The sequence below is a fragment of the Bombina bombina genome, chromosome 1 (assembly GCF_027579735.1).
Source record: "Bombina bombina isolate aBomBom1 chromosome 1, aBomBom1.pri, whole genome shotgun sequence".
In the NCBI taxonomy this organism is placed as follows: Eukaryota; Metazoa; Chordata; class Amphibia; order Anura; family Bombinatoridae; genus Bombina; species Bombina bombina.
The window spans coordinates 12076526-12101762 of NC_069499.1; the positions used below are offsets into that span (position 1 = coordinate 12076526).

The following is a 25237-nucleotide window of genomic DNA, read 5'->3' on the forward strand; positions in this document are numbered from 1 at the left end:
AGGGTGCTAGACTTGTGGACTACTTTGGGGTTGGAAGCAGAGTGAAAATAACAATGAAAGTGTGACAGTATCTGCAAGGCCGCTAGGTGGCGCAATTGTGACGTGTGAATAGGAATTACTGCTGTTCTGGTGAGCGCGGTTCCGCTCAAGTGATTTTAGCGGAGAGTGCAATATTGTTATTATTAGCAATAGTATTATTATTATTAGCAGTAGTAATATTATTATTATTAGCAGTATAATTATTATTATTATTAGCAGTATAATTATTATTATTATTAGCAGTAGTAGTATTATTATTATTAGCAGTAGTAACATTATTATTATTAGCAGTAGTAATATTATTATTATTAGCAGCAGTAGTATTATTATTATTAGGCTAATTAGCAGTAGAATTATTATTATTAGCAGTAGTATTATTATTATTATTAGCAGTAGTAATATTATTATTATTAGCAGTATAATTATTATTATTATTAGCAGTATAATTATTATTATTATTAGCAGTAGTATTATTATTATTATTAGCAGTAGTAATATTATTATTATTAGCAGTATAATTATTATTATTATTAGCAGTATAATTATTATTATTATTAGCAGTAGTAGTATTATTATTATTAGCAGTAGTAACATTATTATTATTAGCAGTAGTAATATTATTATTATTAGCAGCAGTAGTATTATTATTATTAGGCTAATTAGCAGTAGAATTATTATTATTAGCAGTAGTATTATTATTATTATTAGCAGTAGTAATATTATTATTATTAGCAGTATAATTATTATTATTATTAGCAGTAGTAGTATTATTATTATTAGCAGTAGTAACATTATTATTATTAGCAGTAGTAATATTATTATTATTATTAGCAGTAGTATTATTATTATTATTAGCAGTAGTAGTATTATTATTATTAGCAGTAGTAACATTATTATTATTAGCAGTAGTAATATTATTATTATTAGCAGCAGTAGTATTATTATTATTAGGCTAATTAGCAGTAGAATTATTATTATTAGCAGTAGTATTATTATTATTATTAGCAGTAGTAATATTATTATTATTAGCAGTATAATTATTATTATTATTAGCAGTATAATTATTATTATTATTAGCAGTAGTAGTATTATTATTATTAGCAGTAGTAATATTATTATTATTAGCAGTATAATTATTATTATTATTAGCAGTATAATTATTATTATTATTAGCAGTAGTAGTATTATTATTATTAGCAGTAGTAACATTATTATTATTAGCAGTAGTAATATTATTATTATTAGCAGCAGTAGTATTATTATTATTAGGCTAATTAGCAGTAGAATTATTATTATTAGCAGTAGTATTATTATTATTATTAGCAGTAGTAATATTATTATTATTAGCAGTATAATTATTATTATTATTAGCAGTAGTAGTATTATTATTATTAGCAGTAGTAACATTATTATTATTAGCAGTAGTAATATTATTATTATTATTAGCAGTAGTATTATTATTATTATTAGGCTAATTAGCAGTAGAATTATTATTATTATTATTAGCAGTAGTATTATTATTATTATTAGCAGTAGTAATATTATTATTATTAGCAGTAGTAATATTATTATTATTAGCAGTATAATTTTTATTATTATTAGCAGTAGTAGTAGTATTATTAGCAGTAGTAATATTATTATTATTAGCAGTATAATTATTATTATTATTAGCAGTAGTAGTAGTAGTATTATTAGCAGTAGTAACATTATTATTATTATTAGCAGTAGTAATATTATTATTATTAGCAGTAGTAATATTATTATTATTAGCAGTAGTAGTATTATTATTAGCTGTAGTAATATTATTATTATTATTAGCAGTAGTAACATTATTATTATTAGCAGTAGTAATATTATTATTATTAGCAGTAGTAGTATTATTATTAGCTGTAGTAATATTATTATTATTAGCAGTAGTAATATTATTATTATTAGCAGTATAATTATTATTATTATTAGCAGTAGTAGTAGTAGTATTATTAGCAGTAGTAACATTATTATTATTAGCAGTAGTAATATTATTATTATTAGCAGTAGTATTGTTATTATTAGCAGTAGTAATATTATTATTAGCAGTAGTAATATTATTATTATTAGCAGTAGTATTAATATTATTAGCAGTAGTAATATTATTATTATTAGCAGTATTATTATTATTATTAGCAGTAGTAATATTATTACAGGTATACCCCGCTCATACAGCGGGTTAGGGACCGGAGCCCCGCTGTAAAGTGAAAACCGCCTTAAAGTGAAACAAGGCAGTTTTAGCTTTCTTTTCACTTGCCAGTGTGTTTAAAAACTTAAAAACATGTTTTAACTAACTTATATTAGGTGTACAATAGCGCTAAGTTTAGTTTAACACTTGCACAGCACAGTATAGCACTGAGACACAGATTGCACTGTAATGCTGTAGAGTGAACTAAGCATAATAATATGGTGCCAGTCACTTTTCTTGCAATCTCACGATGATTACAGCACTGTTTCAAAATCCTTGGAGGTTGAACTTCAGCTCCACAAAGCGCTGTATTAGCGAATCGCTGTAAAGTGAAGCGCTGTAAAGTGAGGTATACCTGTATTATTATTAGCAGTAGAAATATTATTATTATTATTATTATTATTATTAGCAGTAGTAATATTATTATTATTAGCAGTAGTATTATTATTATTAGCAGTAGTAATATTATTATTAGCAGTAGAAATATTATTATTATTATTATTAGCAGTAGTATATTATTATTAGCAGTAGTAATATTATTATTAGCAGTAGTAATATTATTATTATTAGCAGTAGTAATATTATTATTATTATTAGCAGTAGTAATATTATTATTATTAGCAGTAGTATTATTATTATTAGCAGTAGTGATATTATTATTATTAGCAGTAGTATTATTATTATTAGCAGTAGTAATATTATTATTAGCAGTAGTAATATTATTAATATTATTAGCAGTAGTAATATTATTATTATTAGCAGTAGTAATATTATTATTATTAGCAGTAGTAATATTATTATTAGCAGTAGTAATATTATTATTATTATTATTATTATTATTAGCAGTAGTATTATTATTATTAGCAGTAGTAATATTATTATTAGCAGTAGTATTATTATTATTAGCAGTAGTAATATTATTATTAGCAGTAGTAATATTATTAATATTATTATTAGCAGTAGTAATATTATTATTATTATTATTAGCAGTAGTATTATTATTATTAGCAGTAGTAATATTATTAATATTATTATTAGCAGTAGTAATATTATTATTAGCAGTAGTAATATTATTATTATTATTAGCAGTAGTAATATTATTATTATTAGCAGTAGTATTATTATTATTAGCAGTAGTAATATTATTATTATTATTAGCAGTAGTAATATTATTATCAGCAGTAGTAATATTATTATTATTATTAGCAGTAGTAATATTATTATTATTAGCAGTAGTAATATTATTATTATTAGCAGTAGTAATATTATTTTTATTATTAGCAGTAGTAATATTATTATTATTATTATCAGTAGTAATATTATTATTATTATTAGCAGCAGTAGTAATATTATTATTATTAGCAGTAGTAATATTATTATTATTATTATTAGCAGTAGTAATATTATTATTAGCAGTAGTAATATTATTATTATTATTAGCAGTAGTAATATTATTATTATTAGCAGTAGTAATATTATTATTATTAGCAGTAGTAATATTATTATTATTATTAGCAGTAATATTAATGCACAAAACTTACATACTTGTGCTCCTCACTAAACATTATATATACATAGATTAAACTAAGGTATAACAAACAGTATGAGAATGTAATATGTTTAATTACACTTTGCCATATACCTTTATTATTTATTTGCTTCCTTTTGCTATAATACAACTCTGACAATTGTTGAATTTCTAAATTCCCCTAAGTATCTACAAAGTAATAGGAGCTGCCATGTTTGAACTTAAAGGGACAGTCTAGTCAAAATTAAATTTTCCAGTAGAAAAAGAATTACCCGGGGAGCTCTTATTTAAAATCCAAGGTGCTTTATTGAAACAATTCTTTAAAATCCTTAGCAGCAGCAAGAAAAAACGATCAATCCGTGTGCTCAATCGTCAAACACACATTATATTCCACTGAGGTAGCGTCAAGGGGTCAGCTGACGCGTTCCGGCCTATAGCCGTAGTCAAAGCTGTATGACCCCCTCACACACCTCCGTGCTTTAAAAACAGCAAGTTACATTTCATTGGTTGAATGAAACATGACGCTACTCACTTTCTATTGGTTATACATTTCAATACATTCAGTCGAACATCGACACTTTGTACATTTAGTATATTCGCTCATTTTACATATTGATCCTTCATACTATTCTTAGAAGTGTTGCTGCTGAACTTATTCACCCACTTATTTCTTTTCTCAACTTTCGCCTCTATGTTTACTTATTCTAAACAAAATAACTGAACCCTGTGTTGTTCTATCTCCTAGTAGTTATATTTCACAGTATATTAGATTATCCTACTTATTTCCAACTTATACCATATCATTTTGCATAGAATAGCGAAAAGGCTGTAACTGTATTATTACTTTTAGTGTATGCTAAAGATAATAATATAATTCTTTTTTGGGACATAATGCTGGTAATAATATTTAGCATTTCATTTTGTTGAATAAAAATTTATTTACTGTTTGATGGCACTCTATTTTATTTAGGTGCTTACCTTTTATTTGATTTGATTGTTTTGTAACTATTTATTTCCTTAACACATCCTTTATATGTTTCTCATGTTTAATTTATTCTTATGAATTGTTTATCTTTACCTTACACTAGATTGCACTTGGAGTGCCATCAAACAATAAATAAATATTTATTCAACAAAATGAAATGCTAAATATTATTACCGGGCATTATGTCCCAAAAAAGAATTATATTATTATCTTTAGCATACACTAAAAGTAATATTAAAGTTACAGCCTTTTCGCTATTCTATGCAAAATGATATGGTATAAGTTGGAAATAAGTAGGATAATCTAATATACTGTGAAATATAACTACTAGGAGATAGAACAACACAGGGTTCAGGTATTTTGTTTAGAATAAGTAAACATAGAGGCGAAAGTTGAGAAAAGAAATAAGTGGGTGAATAAGTTCAGCAGCAACACTTCTAAGAATAGTATGAAGGATCAATATGTAAAATGAGCGAATATACTAAATGTACAAAGTGTCAATGTTCGACTGAATGTATTGAAATGTATAACCAATAGAAAGTGAGTAGCGTCATGTTTCATTCAACCAATGAAATGTAACTTGCTGTTTTTAAAGCACGGAGGTGTGTGAGGGGGTCATACAGCTTTGACTACGGCTATAGGCCGAAACGCGTCAGCTGACCCCTTGACGCTACCTCAGTGGAATATAATGTGTGTTTGATGATTGAGCACACGGATTGATCGTTTTTTCTTGCTGCTGCTAAGGATTTTAAAGAATTGTTTCAATAAAGCACCTTGGATTTTAAATAAGAGCTCCCCGGGTAATTCTTTTTCTACTGGAATATTACTTTGTACCTACTATTCGGGTAGAGCCCTATCTATGTATGGCGTACATCTGTGTCCGTACAGCACACAGCACTCAAGAGTTTGACAGGAGCCAGGTCGGTGTCTCTGAAGAGGAGAGGTGTTGAGTGTTTTTACATGTGTAATTTGCATTTCCGATTGCAGCCATAAATATTAAAGTGCACTCTGAAAAATAACCCCTCTCTATGGACCGGAGCCGGTCGGTCACACTTACAAATATAGTGAAAGCTAAGTGTGCATAGCAGTCTGACCGTTACTGACCTGCCTACCGAGTAAACTGTTTGTTTTGTTTTGAAAAATGAGTACTGGGAATAAGAATTAACGGAACCCTTTAAACATATTTCTTGTACTCAGTACATGACTGTTCTTGTATATCTTTGAACACAAGTCTGACTGTTAAGAGGGAGGGTTAACTTTCTAGTGAAAATTAAACTTTTATGATTCAGTTAGGGTAATTTTAAACAACTTTACAATTTAATTTTATAATCAAATTTGCTTTGTTCTCTTTGGTATTCTTTGTTGAAAGCTAAACCTAGGTAGGCTCATTATAGTAATGGAGTGTTCGAAGCGCCAAAGGCGAGGTGCAGTGTGATGTATATGTAATTTATTACAAGTACAAACAATAGAAATAAGACAATAGAGATAAAACTAGTGGATCCACATGGCGACAATAAATATAAATATATAAATAGATAAAATATCTATAAAAACAAATTCCTGGTAGCTAGATTAGTAGTTAAGATAAACTGATGTACAAAGGTAATGTGGAACAGATGGTGTTAACCAAACAGTCTGTAGGATCCCTCAGTGGGGAGCAATGTTACATGTGTTAACAGTGTCAAAAATAAAAAGTGAAAAAAGTACAAAAAATAAAATGCAAAAAATAAAAATAAAAAATTAAAAACCTAAAAATCACTGGATCCAAAAAATTTATGAAAAACACATTAAAAAACTTGTGTATGTGAAACTTAAGTGGGTGAGTGTCACAATCCCAATAAAAGTGGTTAAGATAATCCAAACTGAAAAAGTCACAATAAATGTTAAACACAAACTTGTTTCCTGGTGGTGAGAAGTGTCGCGGTGTAGCAGACTTGTTTTCTGGTGGTGAGAAGTGTCGCGGTGTAGCAGACTTGTTTCCTGGAGGTGAGAAGTGTCGTGGTGTAGCAGACTTGTTTCCTGGTGGTGAGAAGTGTCGTGGTGTAGCAGACTTGTTTCCTGGTGGTGAGAAGTGTCGTGGTGTAGCAGACTTGTTTCCTGGTGGTGAGAAGTGTCGTGGTGTAGCAAACTTGTTTCCTGGTGGTGAGAAGTGTCGTGGTGTAGCAAACTTGTTTCCTGGTGGTGAGACGTGTCGTGGTGTAGCAGACTTGTTTCCTGGTGGTGAGAAGTGTCGTGGTGTAGCAGACTTGTTTCCTGGTGGTGAGAAGTGTCGTGGTGTAGCAGACTTGTTTCCTGGTGGTGAGAAGTGTCGTGGTGTAGCAGACTTGTTTCCTGGTGGTGAGAAGTGTCGTGGTGTAGCAGACTTGTTTCCTGGTGGTGAGAAGTGTCGTGGTGTAGCAGACTTGTTTCCTGGTGGTGAGAAGTGTCTTGGTGTAGCAGACTTGTTTCCTGGTGGTGAGAAGTGTCGTGGTGTAGCAGACTTGTTTCCTGGTGGTGAGAAGTGTTATGGTGTAGCAGACTTGTTTCCTGGTGGTGAGAAGTGACGTGGTGTAGCAGACTTGTTTCCTGGTGGTGAGAAGTGTCGTGGTGTAGCAAACTTGTTTCCTGGTGGTGAGAAGTGTCGTGGTGTAGCAGACTTGTTTCCTGGTGGTGAGACGTGTCGTGGTGTAGCAGACTTGTTTCCTGGTGGTGAGAAGTGTCGTGGTGTAGCAGACTTGTTTCCTGGTGGTGAGAAGTGTCGTGGTGTAGCAGACTTGTTTCCTGGTGGTGAGAAGTGTCGTGGTGTAGCAGACTTGTTTCCTGGTGGTGAGAAGTGTCGTGGTGTAGAAGACTTGTTTCCTGGTGGTGAGAAGTGTCGTGGTGTAGCAAAAACTTGCTTCCTGATGGTGAGAATACTGTGATGGTGATCCTGTTGATACTAATGATCCCTTTTCTTTCCTCTGTTATACTGTCCTGTAAAAATAAAATGACATGTGCAAATCGTCCAAACTAATGTTAGAAGATTGGAAAAAAGCTTACCAGCTGCTTGTCAACGTGTTTCGGCCCAGCCTGTGGGCCTTTATCAAGACTGGTATTGTGTGGTGGCTGGCAGCTTTATATACCCTCAAAGATAGAGTTCAATTAGGGCGTGTTAAAAACCGGAAGTTGAAAAACCGGAAGTTCAACAGTTGCCGTTTTTCATAACCAACTTCTGTTTACAATTTATACATTAACTTTTTAAAACTGTTAAATTTAATGTGATGTATCAGTTGATGTTTGTCAGTAACTACAGGCAGCTTGTTGACTTATTTTCTTCAAAAACTGATATCGGCTCAGGTGGCTTATGATTGGTCCAAATTTTGCCAAAGGCTAGAATCCGATTGGCCTTTGTTTCATGTTTACCAAACACACATCAGCTGATCACTACATGTGTCAAAATGTATTCGGAAATAGATCAAAAACTTTTATATAAAAAACAATCGTTTCAAAGTGATGTGTCAATTGTTGTCAGTTTATGCATAAACATTCATGCTGAGTTTGCCGTGCTATATTTGAAAATCTTTAGAACTAAAAACGTCTCAGTTGATGTTTATCTATGGCGAAATACTGTACATAAACACTTATGCTCTATATGCCGAACCTTATTTACAAATGGGTCAAAGACTTTATACAAACGCTCGTTTCAAAAGTGATGTGTGGTGTTAGGCGATAACAAGCGCTTATACCTAAATCCTTATGCTATATTAGCAATACTGTGTCAAATTGTATGTATAAACACTCGTTTCTAAATGTTATATCAGTGGGTGTTTATCTGTGACAAAAGGCTACTATTTAACCCATTTGTTACTGAGACCGATTACGGCTAGCTTGGCTTGTAATTGGCTCATATCTTTGCAAGAGCTGGAACCCAATTGGCCATCATTCGGTGTTTACAAACCACACCGCAGCTGATTGCTGAAAGTGCCATGCTGTATTTCGTCGCTGCAGAACTTATACATAAAGTCATGTTGCCTTATTTTAACTTCTTGTGGTTTATGTTACCTTATTGTTCATATGTTCTCAGGACTTTGCTCTATGTAGCCTATAAATGGCTCCTTAATTTACCAAAGCTGGAATCTAATAGACTCTTCTAATCCAGCTTATAACCAGACCTAGCTGATCGCTGGATATATTGGGCTGCATCTGGAGATTTCTGTGCACGAATAGGAAGCCAAGACTGTCTATATCGTGCACTTTCCGTGTGGAGATATAGCTCCTTTGTATTTCGAATAACTTATGGGGAAATATACTCATTTCTAAGTACTGAACTCCGTTTTTGCATGAATTGGTACTAATACCTGTATTTACATTAGGTTAGAGAACTAGGGAAAGCTAAAGTATTGTCAGCTGAGTGTAGTACACATTCCAACTGATCATAATGCATCGCAAGTTGAAACTCGATTACTTGACAGCTCATGATTGATGACAGCCTACTACTGCTGGTCTTTGGTGTCCGTTGGCTTGTCATGTATCTATTATGTCTTCTGTCTTAAATGCTATGCTGTCTGTAGCCTAGTGTGAGCTGAAAATTCGCTTATCTGTGGGCATTATGATAGGGAAGGTATAAACGAGTCAGATAATGTTCTAATTATGTGAACAAAAAATTGTCACATTGGTGTTTATATAAAGCCACATATGGTGGGTGTATAAAATATTGGTAATGTGACCACTCTGAATGTAGTGAGGATGCTAAGCTCAAAAAAGGACGTCGGGTCACGCATATATCCAATATCTTGTGACTAGAAAGGAGTGAGTCTCTAGTGTGTCTCAAAGACTCTCACTACAAAAGAGGTTTCACGCTGCAAAAAACTTTTGCTGCAAAAAGTGGGAAATCTAAGGTTCTGTAATACAACCTAAAGGTTAGTGGATGGTATTGGCTATGCATCTTATTGCATCCAAAGCCTGATCTAAATGATGTCACTTCCCTATATAAGGGTGTGGTGGGCTAGAGGGGCATGTAGACAAAGGTCTATTAGTGAATTTCAGATTTCTACATGAGTCAATGTCCATATTCATATAAAGGTCCGGAGTTATAAGTCAAATCCGTATTCTGTAGAGATAGGGCAAGATATAGGACCTTCTGTGGAGATGGGATTAGGCATGTAGGTCTGGAGGGATTATAGGTCTGAGAGGTTAAACCTCATTATTCAGATCATTAGTCTGCAGGTGAAAAGATGAATTAACATCGAAAAAGGTAGATCGGGGATCTTACAGGTCAACCCTATTGTACAGGTCCTGATCCAGTAACCAACATTTAATGAGGGTGGTAAACTTCTGTGTCTGGTGTGGATGGAATTCAATTCTTATATGGGTGTCCACATGTTCTTAAGGTTGAATAAAATTGCAAGATGGGTTACATCACATGGGATGGACTACATATAGGGGATGTATCCAAATTCTACTTTTCATATTGGACATACACATATTAGTAAGGTTAAACATATATGTGAATCAATAAAATGAAATTAAGAAGATGGACTAATTCCTCTTTGTTGTTAAGTCCTTTGGGATATAGACAATTAAGTTGAAATATTCATTTGTATTCTGCTGAGAGTAGTTTCTTTTCGAAATCTCCACCTCTCCAATTTTTCTTGATCTTCTGTATACCCCAAAATTTGACATTTTTTATATTCCCTTGGTGTTTCGTTGTGAAGTGGTTGTAGGGAGAAGTTTCTTTACTTTGTTTTTCTATTAACAATAGATGTTCTCGTATTCGATCCTTCAGGCATCTAGATGTTTGTCCCACATACTGTAATCCGCATGGGCATTCAATCAGATAGACTATTCCCTTATCACTACATCGTATAAGGTCTTGAATTTAAAAAAATTCTTTTTTGTGGTTAGAGTGGAATTTATTGGTCTTCTTGCCACATTTGCAGGCCTTACAACTGGGACATGGAAAGAAACCTTTAATGCTTTTACCATAGATATCATTTTTCTTTCAATTTCTATTGTACTGTACACTAGATGCTAGTCTATTTTTTAGATTGTTGGTCTTTCTATAGACAAATTTTGGTCTTTCTGGTAATTTGTCTCCAATAATATTGTCTTCTTTTAGCAATGACCAGTGTTTGGTAAAGATGTTCTCCATAATATGTCTGTTGCTGCTGAATTCGGTAATCATTGGAATATTAAGTACCTCATTTTCGTCAATTTGTTTTTTGTGACTTTTGTATTTCAGGATCTCCTTCCTCTCTATTTTACTTACTTCTTCTAATTTTTGGTCTAAGAGATTTCCATCATATCCCCTTTCAATAAATTTATTTTTCAGTTGTTTAGCTTGTTCCTCCCACTTCCCTGGGTCAGAACAGTTTTTCCGGATCCTTAAGAACTGTCCCTTTGGGATATTTTCTTTCCATCTCTGATGGTGACAGCTCAAATTATGAATATAATTGTTTCTGTCGACTTCTTTAAAGAATGTTGAAGTCATCCATTTACCACCTTCTACTTCGATCCTCAGATCTAAGAAATTGATCCCTTTTACATTCCATTCGTGTGTGAATTTCAAATTAAAGCTGTTCCTGTTCATCACCTCTATCGTATACTCGAGATCTTCCGTTGTCCCTTTCCATACAATGAGAATATCATCTATATACCTCTGATATAGGACCAGGTCCGCGCTCGCTGGGCAAGAGTCCCAAAAGACCTCTTCCCATCTACCCATATAGAGGTTACAGAACAAAGGTAATAGAGGGGAGCGCCAACGAAGGCTGAGGTAAAATAGAATGTGTAAAATCGTTAAGATATATATAGGTTTAATACAACGTATAATACATAAAAACAATTACAATCAAATCCATGGATCCATGTTAAAAAAACACATAAACAATAAAGTGCAACAATGAGAAAAAAGTATCTGTAGATTCTAATAGCCTGAAAGGATATATCCTTGTAACATAGAAATGTCATGTATATCAATATATGTCCATCCAAGTTGATATCCAAAGTCCAAACGTGAGATGTGGCAAATGTGATGAAATAGTGTTGACAAAAAATGAAGAAGAAAATCAAGTAAAATAGAAGAAAAAATGAAGAAAAATAGTGTAAAGTCTTGTGAAAAAATGTGAAAAAATTTTGTAAAAAACTACAATATTGTGTGATAGTTGATGAAAAATAAATTGTGAAACAAACTCTATGAATCAGGTGATAATCATGTGTTCCCAATGGTAAAAATGCTGGAGATGTTGAAAAATGTATAAAAAGTAAAAAACACAAAATACAAGATAAAAAAACCTGTGAATAAAGAAACAAACAATAATGTAGAATATATCAACTGTTAGGTTCATATATAGGTAGTATGCTTACTCAAATCTGTCGACGCATTTCGGCCTTAATCTCCTGGCCTTTATCAAGACTAGTTATTTGGGCAAGCTTACCAGAATATACCATATAGGGTCAAAAATTAAGTGTTTGGGCGCCAAAAACGATAAACCCCGCCCACTTCCGGTTGGGGGCATTCTGGGTATGGGCAAATAATTAGCTAATATGTCTTTTAATCAAATTAATGAGTGATTTATACTTATTTCTATGAATATAATTATATGCTCATACTGCCCAAATCTTACTTAAAAGTATTGCTTTTCAGATTATGGGCTTTATTTCTCCGTGGTACTGCCGGAATTTGGCTTCCGGTTCCTCCATCTATACAGGATTTCCGGTATCATTCTTAAGGACAACAATACATGGAACCTAACTTCTGGTTTCACTATCCCCAAGTGTTTCCGGTTTAAAGTTTGACCTCCTATCTATCTACATATAGTAATGCGCTATTCTCAAAGGGCAACACTATATGACACAGAATATAACTTCCGGTTTTCACTATCTCACAGTATTTCCGGTCCACAGTTTGACCTCCTGTCTATCTCCCCATGGCAATGTGCTCCTGTCCAGGGGACTTGAGCTCATCCCATGTTCAAAATTCACCGCTATCTGTCTCTTCAAGTGCTACCCGCCTGGTACTAGCTCTATCCCCAAGTCTACTCTATAGTGTGAACAACGGAGTGTCACTTCCGGTCTAACTTCTGCTAATAATGGGCTTATTTCAAACATTATTGCGTTTATTATGTTCCTAAGTATTAAGAACCCACTTTATAAATAATGCCTCAAACTTGTCTATATAGTGAGTCATCTTATATTACATTTTCAGTAGTTTCATATCCCTTGGAGTTAGATAATGTATGGGCCAACTTATTAAATAATCTACCCATTACTGGGAAGATTAGATTTAATTTAAACTGGCTCTAACCTATGATAAATGAATTGAGGGTAGACACATAATGCAAATATTGGGAAGATTACATATAATACATAGACTTAAAAAATATACTTAAAAAATATACTTTTAAATAGTGGACAAAATGCAATCTAGTGGTTTATAAGTGAATTTCCCATTGGTAGGATATTACTATTGTCCAATCTCCCTGACATAGCATCAATTTAAACCTTGTACATGTCCCTGTATATCTATGTACCATTAAAAGTAGTATGTAAAAGCCATATAATAACATTATAAAAATATATAAAATGTTACATCATAATGGAATCATATTAAAACTTGAATTTTTAGAAATCTTAAGAGTTTTTAAAACCTTTTAAAAAACTTCCATAAAATATTTCTTACATAAAATATGTCTTACATTTTTAAACATGTCTTACATTTTTAAAATATGTCTTGTATTTTTAAAATGTTAAAACTTTCACGAAATGTTCAGATAACAGTTCTTTAACAAAACGTGTTCATTGCACAAGCCAAATAAGTGAATACCATCCAGTCTATAACATAAGAGCCCCTAGACATCTATAGAGACATTTGCTCTATTATATACTGCTAGACGATATGTGTGAGTTGGAGGATGAATAAGAAAAGGGAATAGTAAATATTATACCAAGATACATATTCTCAGAGTATCATCTTGAAAGTGTATCTATATTCAATAGTCTTCATAATCTATGTTATTCCAAGAACTTCCTAGAGACTTATTCTAAAAGTTATTCCTTAAAGATATGTAAAAACGATATGTATATAGAAAAACTTCCATATGAGACATGGATCATATATTGGGGTACAGGTGTGCTCGCTCAAGTGTGATTATAGAACAGAGGGTCCTATAAAGAAACTTATTCTAAAACACTTTTTTTAAAAAACTTAAAAGACCTTTTCTGTTGTATTGCACTATTTTGTGAAATTAAAAATATGAGAGAGATCTTCTTTATTGTTTAAGCCCTTAGGGTATAGACAATTCAAGGAGAATATCCATTTAGATTCGTGTAGAAATAATTTCTGTTCATGATTTCCTCCTCTTGAATTTTTACTGACTATTTCTATTCCACAGAATTTCATATCTTTAAGATTTCCTCCATGTTTTGTGGTAAAGTGTTTATATAGTGCAGTATCTGTGCTTTTTCTTTCTATGCACAGTATGTGCTCTCTCATTCTGTCTTTTAGTTGTCTGGAAGTTTGACCCACATATTGTAACTTGCATGGGCATTCAATGAGGTATATTATACTATGATCACAACATTTTATTAGATTATTAATTGTAAATTTCTCTTTGCTATATTGGGATGAGAATGAGTTGGTTTTCCAACCATTCTTACACGCTTTACAGTTGGGGCAAGGGAAGAAACCTCTTATCCTCTTATTCCCTGGGTCTACCACGGCTCCCCTTTTCTGTTTGGGGATGCTTGGAGCCAATCTATTTTTTAAATTGTTGGTCTTTCTGTAAATAAATTTGGGGTATGGGATTAGTGTTTCCCCTATGACATCATCTTCCTTTAACAATGACCAATGTTTCCTATAAATTTTCTCTATGATCTGTTTGTTTACACAGTATTCTGTGATAAAAGGAACATTTATAATGTCATCAGATGATGTTTTCTTCTCTTTCATTTTGTATTTTAGGAGATTTTTTCTATCAATGGTTTTAACCTCCTCAATTTTTTCATCTAATAGTGCCTCATTGTATCCTCTATCGATGAATCTCTGTTTTAACACCTGTGTTTGTTCTTCCAATTTGTTCGGGTTTGTGCAATTTTTCTTGATCCTTAATAGTTGCCCTTTGGGAATATTTTCTTTCCAAGTTTTGTGGTGGCAGCTTTCACTATGAATATAGTTGTTGCAGTCAACCTCCTTAAAGAAGGTTGATGTCTCTATTTTTCCATTTACAACTTCTATTTTTAAATCAAGAAAATGTATGGCTTGTTTACTGCATTCGTATGTGAATTTCAAATCCTTTTTGTTTTTATTCATAACCTCTATGGCGTAGTGTAAATCTTCCATAGTACCTTTCCAAATTAGGAAAATGTCATCAATATATCTCACATAGAGGACCAGGTCCGCGCCAGCTGGGCAGGAGTCCCAGAATATTTTCTCCCACTTGCCCATATAGAGATTAGCGTAGCTAGGCACAAACCTGGTCCCCATGGCTGTGCACATTGTTGGTGATAAAATTTGTTTCCATTTTTAAAATAATTATGATTTAAAATGTAATGTACACTGTCTAAAACAAAAGTGCATTGTGCTTCCGGAGTACAGGGGTCTTTAGAAAGAAAAAACTTCACTGCTTCAATACCTTCTTCGTGGGGTATATTTGTATAAAGAGAGACTACATCGCAGGTTGCCATAATGTATGACTCTTCCCATTTAAGTTCTTCCAGAATTGTTAAAATTTGTGTTGAGTCCCTCAAATACGATGGGAGACTGATGACCTGTTTTTGGAGAATTCTGTCCACGTATTCTGACAGGTTGCTCGATATTGATCCAATTCCCGATATTATGGGTCTTCCTGGTGGATTGTCCACCGATTTATGTATCTTCGGGAGTTGGTAAAATACTGGAGTTATAGGGTATTTAACCATTATGTAGTTGTATTCCCTCTGATTGAGTATCCCTCTTGTCTTCGCTTTGGAGGTCAAATCTTCTAGATCTTTTGTAAATTTAACTATCGGGTCATTTCGTAGTAATTTGTATGTCTTGGAGTCGCTCAGAATTCTATTACACTCTTCTTCATAATTGCTTCTATCCATCACCACAATGGCACCTCCTTTATCCGCCGGTTTTATGGTCAAATTGTGGTCTTTCTCCAGTTCCTTGATCATGTCAAGTTGGGACCTGGTTAAATTGGATTTCACCTTTTGTTCAAGCTTAAATTTCTGATGTCATTACAGACATTTGTCTCGAAGGTTTCTATTGCACAACCCTTGCTTCCTACCGGATAGAAGGTAGATTTCGGTCTCAAATTAGTATGTAGAAATTGGTCATCATCCACCGTAGTAGAACGTATATAATTCCGTTCAATTGCTGATTTCAGGAAGTAGCGATTGAGTGTTAATTTTCTCACAAATTCTTTCGTACTGATGTATGCCTGGAATCTGTCCAAGCTTTTAGTAGGCGCAAAACTAAGGCCATGTGATAACACTACTTCTTATTTTGTCAGCTCTCGAAGCTTAGGTTGTATATCCCATTAGTTGCTTTTTTAGTAACCGTTGGACTTAAATATGATGTTTGTGGAATCTCCTCTTGTATAGTTTCCTTCTCAACAGGCTTAGCTCGGATTTCTTTGATTTTATGCAACTTCTCTTTCCTCTACGGGTCTTCTTTTTAATTATGCAACAGTCTCTCGATCTTCTGAGTCTGTGTTCTTCCTTTTTCTTGGTAGTTTCTCCCTGGGGAGTAGGGGGTTTACCCCTAAAAAAGTTGACTCTGAGGTAGAGGCTGGCACATTGTTTTCTTCTGTCCTATAGGTTACTTTATTACATTTCTCTTTTTGTGCCGGACCTTGAGTTCTCGGTATTCTTCCGTCTCTATCATGGTAATAATCTCTCTGTTCAATATTGTCTTGATGTCCCTGTTTCCTATTCCCACTATGATCTGAACTCCTAAGTTGGTAGTCATGACGGGAGTGACCCATATGCTCTCTGTTTTTATCATGGTAATTGTTACGGTACCAACAGTGTACCAAGGGTTAATACCAGGGAACAATGTCCTGCATAGGGAATCAGCAATTCACAACCCAGCCAGTTTTCAGGTTTAAAACAGAATATCTACTTTATTTGAAGGCAGCACACAGATTTATACACCCTGGCTTCAGGTTACAGAGGGCATTGGTTTAACAGTAAAGCAAACATATGAACAATGCATCAAACCTCTAACAATTGTCTATTCACAGGTAAAACAGATTATCATATTAAGTTAATTAACTAGGGAAGAACGTTTACTCAGACAATCTGCTGTTGGGCAGTCTAGTTAACATAATCACACAAGGACACAATCAGTTTACCCAGACAGACTCCTGAGACACAATCAGATCTTAAACATACATAGAATACATCTTATTACAGAATATAGGAACAGTTCTTATTAGCTATAAAGTCTTTTATGCCCACTTGGCTTATAGAGTCACAATTGCTCCCAAAAGGTGTACTCACACCCTGTACCCATCCTGTATTTATGGATACAGGGTGACATAGACATAAGACAGAGTTATGAAAGTACATGGGGTGTCCAGCATATAAAATTCCATATTTCCATGCAGTCTCTGGGTATCCTTAAGCCCATGTACCTCCAGCCCAAAGAATGTTCCATAACAGGCCCTCCAATGTACAGTGGCGAGATTGGTTTCGTCACATCTCTCCCCTTTTCCAAACAGACTAACAGGGTATCTGACCTCCTGCCGGTCAGTGCCCTGGTTAGTCCAGCAACCCACCCATAAAACACAATTAGTAGTACAGCCCACCCACAATAAATGGTTACTACACCTGAGTACGGGGAAAACTTGTCCATGTCCAGGTGCCTCACCACAGCTGTGTGGGGGACTGGTACGCTGAATTGGTGGGTTGCGAGGTGGGCAGAGACCAGCTGTACTCTGCCCGGGTGCCAGCACTACCATGGAAGTAGCCTGGTGGGAGCCTGGTTGCTGGAGGGGGAGACCGACTGTCTCCCCTTTGGATACATAGCTGTGCTGCTGGAGGGGGAGACCAATCGTCTCCCCTTTGGCTAAACAGCCGTGTTGCTGGGGGACAGGACCATCAAACTCCTCTCCCTCTGGTTTGTCATGCTCGGCTGTCCAGGGTATGTACTGTGCCATATACCACCAGAGCGCCTGGTAGGCATGTCAGTTTGCTGGGACAATCCATCTGTATTCCCGTTATGAGAGAGAATTCCTGTCCATACAAACAAGGGTTCAAATTCCTCAGTGCCCAGACCAGGGCCAAACAGTCCTTCAAAATCCCATCAGCTTCTTTACGAGTTTTCTGTACCTGCTCTTTATAGGTATCCACAATCCCTTCATACTGACATAGGGTTCCCTTGAGTTGCTGCATCTCACTATGAGCCAGCGTCAGCTTCTCCTCCAGTGTCACTAAGTTTTTCTTTAATGTTTCATGTTCCACTCTCAAGCTGGTGTTTTCTGCAGTCTGTCGGTGCAGCTTGTCTAGCAGAGATTCCTGTTCTAAACGTGCTTTTTCCTCTGCGCTCCTCTTCTCCTTCATCAGCGCATTGTAACGGGACCTCCACATATCAATAGCGCATAGAGATTTACTGAGCTCAGCGTCCTGGGGCTTAGCAGCACGTGGGTCAGTCTCTGCTGCACGGATCTGGGCACGGGTAGTCACAGAGTTAACATCAGCGGGACCCATAGGAGCGTAGGCAGAAACAAGGGGGGCCAAGTCATTTCCAAGAAGAACATCAGCAGGTAAGTCCTTCTTGACCCCCACATTCACAGGTCTAGCGCCCACTCCCCAATCCAAATGTACCCTGGCAACAGGTAGGCTGAACACATCGCCCCCTGCTACCCTCACAGCCACAGTGTCTCCAGTGTACTGTTTCTCAGACACCAAGTTCTTTTGAAGCAAGGTCATGGTAGCACCAGTATCCCGTAGACCACTGACCTTCTTCCCATTCACTTTAACCAGTTGCCGGTTATTCCGGTGGGCAGCTTGCACAAGGTCTGCCTCATGTAGGATGCTCCAGCATTCTTGCGCCTCTACGTAGCGGGCCGCAGGCTGAGGATTACGTGGGATTCCGCCGGCGGGTCTTCTCCAGGACTGCGCTTGGTTCGCTGCGTTTAGGGGACACTCTGGTCTTTTGTGCCCTAGTTGCTTACATCTAAAGCACCGAATAGGTTGTGAGTAGCAACGCAGGGCTCTCTGAGGGTAGTTCGTGGCCGGAGGCCGTGTGGTATAGTGGTGCGCCGGGGTTTGGTAACTGGCAGCTGCTGGGGTGACTGGGGGTCTGTACTCCACTCTAGCAGGGGGCTTAGTGGTAGCAGTGTCCAGTTTGCGGGCATCCGTATACTCATCTGCCAAGCGAGCCGCTTCCTGCAGGGTGGAGGGTTTACGGTCCCGAACCCACTCTCGAACTCCTGCGGGTAATTTGTCGAAGCAATGTTCCAACAGGAATAGCTGCAGCACCTCTTCCCCAGATATGGCTTGGCACCCCGCTATCCAGTGAGCTGCTGTGCGGTGCACCTTACATGCCCACTCAAGGTAGGAATCTCCAGCTAATTTAACAGTGTCTCTGAACCGTCTCCGGTATGCCTCCGGTGTAACCGCATACCTGGAGAGCAGAGCCTCTTTTACAGTATTATAATCCCTGACTTCCTCATCTGGAATGGCCCGAAAAGCCTCTCTGGCCCGGCCGGATAATTTTCCAGATAATATCGTGACCCAGTCCTCTGCGGGTACCTTGTGTAGTGCACATTGCCTCTCAAAATCCGCAAGGTACCCATCAATCTCTCCTTCTGTTTCCAGGAAGATTTTAAAAGCTGCAAAATTTACTTTTCTCTTTTCCATCTTAGTCAGTATTGTAATAATCCCCCTCTTCCTGAGGTTACTGGCTTGTGTAGTTGCTCTTCTGGGCGATAAGGTTCATTCCGTCGCTGCCACCAATGTTACGGTACCAACAGTGTACCAAGGGTTAATACCAGGGAACAATGTCCTGCATAGGGAATCAGCAATTCACAACCCAGCCAGTTTTCAGGTTTAAAACAGAATATCTACTTTATTTGAAGGCAGCACACAGATTTATACACCCTGGCTTCAGGTTACAGAGGGCATTGGTTTAACAGTAAAGCAAACATATGAACAATGCATCAAACCTCTAACAATTGTCTATTCACAGGTAAAACAGATTAACATATTAAGTTAATTAACTAGGGAAGAACGTTTACTCAGACAATCTGCTGTTGGGCAGTCTAGTTAACATAATCACACAAGGACACAATCAGTTTACCCAGACAGACTCCTGAGACACAATCAGATCTTAAACATACATAGAATACATCTTATTACAGAATATAGGAACAGTTCTTATTAGCTATAAAGTCTTTTATGCCCACTTGGCTTATAGAGTCACAATTGCTCCCAAAAGGTGTACTCACACCCTGTACCCATCCTGTATTTATGGATACAGGGTGACATAGACATAAGACAGAGTTATGAAAGTACATGGGGTGTCCAGCATATAAAATTCCATATTTCCATGCAGTCTCTGGGTATCCTTAAGCCCATGTACCTCCAGCCCAAAGAATGTTCCATAACAGGCCCTCCAATGTACAGTGGCGAGATTGGTTTCGTCACAGTAATAGTCTCTCTGTTTGATATTATCATGATATTCTTGTTTCCTGTTCCCACTATAATTTGAACTACTATGTTGGTAGTCGTGACGGGAGTGACCCATATGTTCTCTGTGGTCGAACTCTCTTCTGTTGTAGTAAAATACATCATCTCTGTCATCTGAGTGAGAGAACCTTCTTCCCTCTTCATCTCTTGGGCGAAATCCGGGTTTCCCTGACTTCCTTTGTTTGTGTTGATAATTATTCGAATAGTGGGGTTTATTGGGATTTCTCCTGTGTTGGTAAGACCTATAATTCTAATTCGGATAGTGATTGTTGTTATATTGATTCTCATAATGAGGGTAGTGCCTGGTATCATTTATCCTCCGGTTCATCTGGTTATAGCCACGTCTATAACCCTGCCATGGTGTTCTATCCCATGCGTCTATTCGGTTTCTCCCTTGGTAATGTGCATTGTGCACATTCCTCCTTGTGGGATATGGGTTCCTCTCATAGTGGTTGGTGTGCCTGTTGGTACCATTCTTCAATTGTTTTTTGCCATATCTCACTTCATTCCATTCTTCTTGTGCTTCTCTCTCAGGGACTATTTCTCCAGAGTTTTCAGTGTCAGGCAGTATGTCTTGTTGAGTCTCTGTAGGATCAGTCCTTTTAGTGTTTTACAATTCTCTGTTGAGTTTTTTCATTTTCTTTGAGATTGTATCTTCTCTTACTTTAGTGACTTTCTTAAACATCATATCTTTTCTTTCTGTGATTTCTTTCTTTTCTGTCTATGTTACCTCAATGTTATTTAACATTGTTTCATCATCTTTAATGTCCAAATCTAACTTTTTAAGCAACTTCTATACTCAATTATGAGCTTGATTAGGTTTTTGGATGCTTCTAAGAGTATGTTTATCCATTTATCTACATATAATGGATCTGTTAACGGAAAAGCACAATCTTTATGTACACTGAGGCCTTTAGGGATGAGGTCAAGTTCCAGACATTTATTTAAAAATGAAATTTCGGCTTTGTACTTAACCTCAGAGACCAGAGATTTCTCTAGGTTTCTGAATATTGAGATGATATCTAATTTGTCAGGGTCTATGTCAGATGGACTATTCATATCTGTGTTGATATCCAGACTGATGTCCCTTCTCAATATATGTAAATTCTCCATATTGAATTATATAGGTGTTATCCTTGATGTAATATGTATAATGTTATGCAGCTGGGTAAATAATCTAGGTTAGTGTTAAGAGAAATATATATAGGGTGTACCCTGCGCAAAACAGTTGGTGAATGTACCTCTAGCTCACCTCAGAAGGTTCCCTAGTGAACCCCTAAATAGATACAGAACAAAGGTAATAGAGGGGAGCGCCAACGAAGGCTGAGGTAAAATAGAATGTGTAAAATCGTTAAGATATATATAGGTTTAATACAACGTATAATACATAAAAACAATTACAATCAAATCCATGGATCCATGTTAAAAAACACATAAACAATAAAGTACAACAATGAGAAAAAAGTATCTGTAGATTCTAATAGGCTGAAAGGATATATCCTTGTAACATAGAAATGTCATGTATATCAATATATGTCCATCCAAGTTGATATCCAAAGTCCAAACGTGAGATGTGGCAAATGTGATGAAATAGTGTTGACAAAAAATGAAGAAAAAAATCAAGTAAAATAGAAGAAAAAATGAAGAAAAATAGTGTAAAGTCTTGTGAAAAAATGTGAAAAAAATTTGTAAAATTTTTTTTTTAAAAATTCCAATATTGTGTGATAGTTGATGAAAAATAAATTGTGAAACAAACTATGAATCAGGTGATAATCCTGTGTTCCCAATGGTAAAAATTCTGGAGATGTTGAAAAATGTATAAAAAGTAAAAAACACAAAATACAAGATAAAAAAACCTGTGAACAAAGAAACAAACAATAATGTAGAATATACCAACTGTTAGGTTCATATATAGGTAGTATGCTTACTCAAATCTGTCGACGCGTTTGGGCCTTAATCTCCTGGCCTTTATCAAGACTAGGTATTTGGGCAAGCTTACCAGAATATATAGGGTAAAAAATTAAGTGTTTGGGCGCCAAAAACAATAAGCCCCGCCCACTTCCGGTTGGGGGCATTCTGGGTATGGGCAAATACATTAGCTAATATGTCTTTTAATAAAATTAATGAGTGATTTATACTTATTTCTATGAATATAATTATATGCTCATACTGCCCAAATCTTACTTAAAAGTATTGCTTTTCCGATTATGGGCTTTATTTCTCTGTGGTACTGCCGGAATTTGGCTTCCGGTTCCTCCATCTATACAGGATTTCCGGTATCATTCTTAAGGACAACAATACATGGAACTTAACTTCCGGTTTCACTATCCCCAAGTGTTTCCGGTTTAAGGTTTGACCTCCTATCTGTCTACATATAGTAATGAGCTATTCTCAAAGGGCAACACTATATGACACGGAATATAACTTCCGGTTTTCGCTATCTCACAGTTTTTCCGGTCCACAGTTTGACCTCCTGTCTATCTCCCCATGGCAATGCGCTCCTCTCCTCTCCCTTTTCTTATTCATCCTCCAACTCACACATATCGTCTAGCAGTATGTAATAGAGCAAATGTCTCTATAGATGTCTAGGGGCTCTTATGTTATAGACTGGATGGTATTCACTTATTTGGCTTGTACAATTAACACGTTTTGTTAAAGAACTGTTATCTGAACATTTCGTGAAAGTTTTAACATTTTAAAAATACAAAACATATTTTAAAAATGTAAGACATGTTTTAAAATGTAAGACATATTTTATGTAAGAAATATTTTATGGACGTTTTTTAAAAGGTTTTAAAAACTCTTAAGATTTCTAAAAATTCAAGTTTTAATATGATTCCATTATGATGTAACATTTTATATATTTTTATAATGTTATTATATGGCTTTTACATACTACTTTTAATGGTACATAGATATACAGGGACATGTACAAGGTTTAAATTGATGCTATGTCAGGGAGATTGGAGAATAGTAATATCCTACCAATGGGAAATTCACTTATAAACCACTAGATTGCATTTTGTCCACTATTTAAAAGTATATTTTTTAAGTATATTTTTTAAGTCTATGTATTATATGTAATCTTCCCAATATTTGCATTATGTGTCTACCCTCAATTCATTTATCACAGGTTAGAGCCAGTTTAAATTAAAACTAATCTTCCCAGTAATGGATAGATTATTTAATAAGTTGGCCCATACATTGTCTAACTCCAAGTGATATGAAACTACTGAAAATGTAATATAAGATGACTCACTATATAGACAAGTTTGAGGCATTATTTATAAAGTGGGTTCTTAATACTTAGGAACATAATAAACGCAATAATGTTTGAAATAAGCCCATTATTAGCAGAAGTTAGACCGGAAGTGACACTCCGTTGTTCACACTATAGAGTAGACTTGGAGGTCAAACTGTAGACTGGAAATACTGTGAGATAGCGAAAACCGGAAGTTATATTCTGTGTCATATAGTGTTGCCCTTTGAGAATAGCGCATTACTATATGTAGATAGATAGGAGGTCAAACTTTAAACCGGAAACACTTGGAGATAGTGAAACCGGAAGTTAGGTTCCATGTATTGTTGTCCTTAAGAATTATACCAGAAATCCTGTATAGATGGAGGAACCAGAAGCCAAATTCCGGCAGTACCACGGAGAAATAAAGCCCATAATCGGAAAAGTAATACTTTTAAGTAAGATTTGGGCAGTATGAGCATATAATTATATTCATAGAAATAAGTATAAATCACTCATTAATTTGATTAAAAGACATATTAGCTAATGTATTTGCCCATACCCAGAATGCCCCCAACCGGAAGTGGGTGGGGCTTATCGCTTTTGGCGCCCAAACACTTAATTTTTGACCCTATATATTCTGGTAAGCTTGCCCAAATAACTAGTCTTGATAAAGGCCAGGAGATTAAGGCTGAAACGCGTCGACAGATTTGAGTAAGCATACTACCTATATATGAACCTAACAGTTGATATATTCTACATTATTGTTTGTTTCTTTATTCACAGGTTTTTTTATCTTGTATTTTGTGTTTTTTACTTTTTATACATTTTTCAACATCTCCAGCATTTTTACCATTGGGAACACATGATTATCACCTGATTCATAGAGTTTGTTTCACAATTTATTTTTCATCAACTATCACACAATATTGTAGTTTTTTACAAATTTTTTTCACATTTTTTCACAAGACTTTACACTATTTTTCTTCATTTTTTCTTCTATTTTACTTGATTTTCTTCTTCATTTTTTGTCAACACTATTTCATCACATTTGCCACATCTCACGTTTGGACTTTGGATATCAACTTGGATGGACATATATTGATATACATGACATTTCTATGTTACAAGGATATATCCTTTCAGGCTATTAGAATCTACAGATACTTTTTTCTCATTGTTGCACTTTATTGTTTATGTGTTTTTTAACATGGATCCATGGATTTGATTGTAATTGTTTTTATGTATTATACGTTGTATTAAACCTATATATATCTTAACGATTTTACACATTCTATTTTACCTCAGCCTTCGTTGGCGCTCCCCTCTATTACCTTTGTTCTGTATCTATTTAGGGGTTCACTAGGGAACCTTCTGAGGTGAGCTAGAGGTACATTCACCAACTGTTGCGCAGGGTACACCCTATACATATAGAGGTTAGCATAACTCGGCGTGAACCTGGTCCCCATAGCCGTTCCACAGATTTGTTTGTAATATCTATCTTCATTGCAAAAGTAATTGTGAGACAAAATGTATTGTATACTATCTAGAATGAAGGTGCTTTGTTCTCCTGGCATCTCTGAATCTTTCTCAAGA

General features: G+C 35.2%; 1 protein-coding gene across 1 annotated transcript in view; it reads left to right on the forward strand.

The window, feature by feature from the left end:
- The first annotated feature begins 27 nt into the window (after positions 1 to 27).
- RPS6KL1 (ribosomal protein S6 kinase like 1) overlaps positions 28 to 25237 on the forward strand; it is a 159185-nt gene continuing 133975 nt past the window's right edge. The window contains exon 1 of the mRNA XM_053697167.1: positions 28 to 129. The gene's annotated coding sequence lies outside the window, so the exon portion shown is untranslated. The remainder of the gene's footprint in view (positions 130 to 25237) is intronic.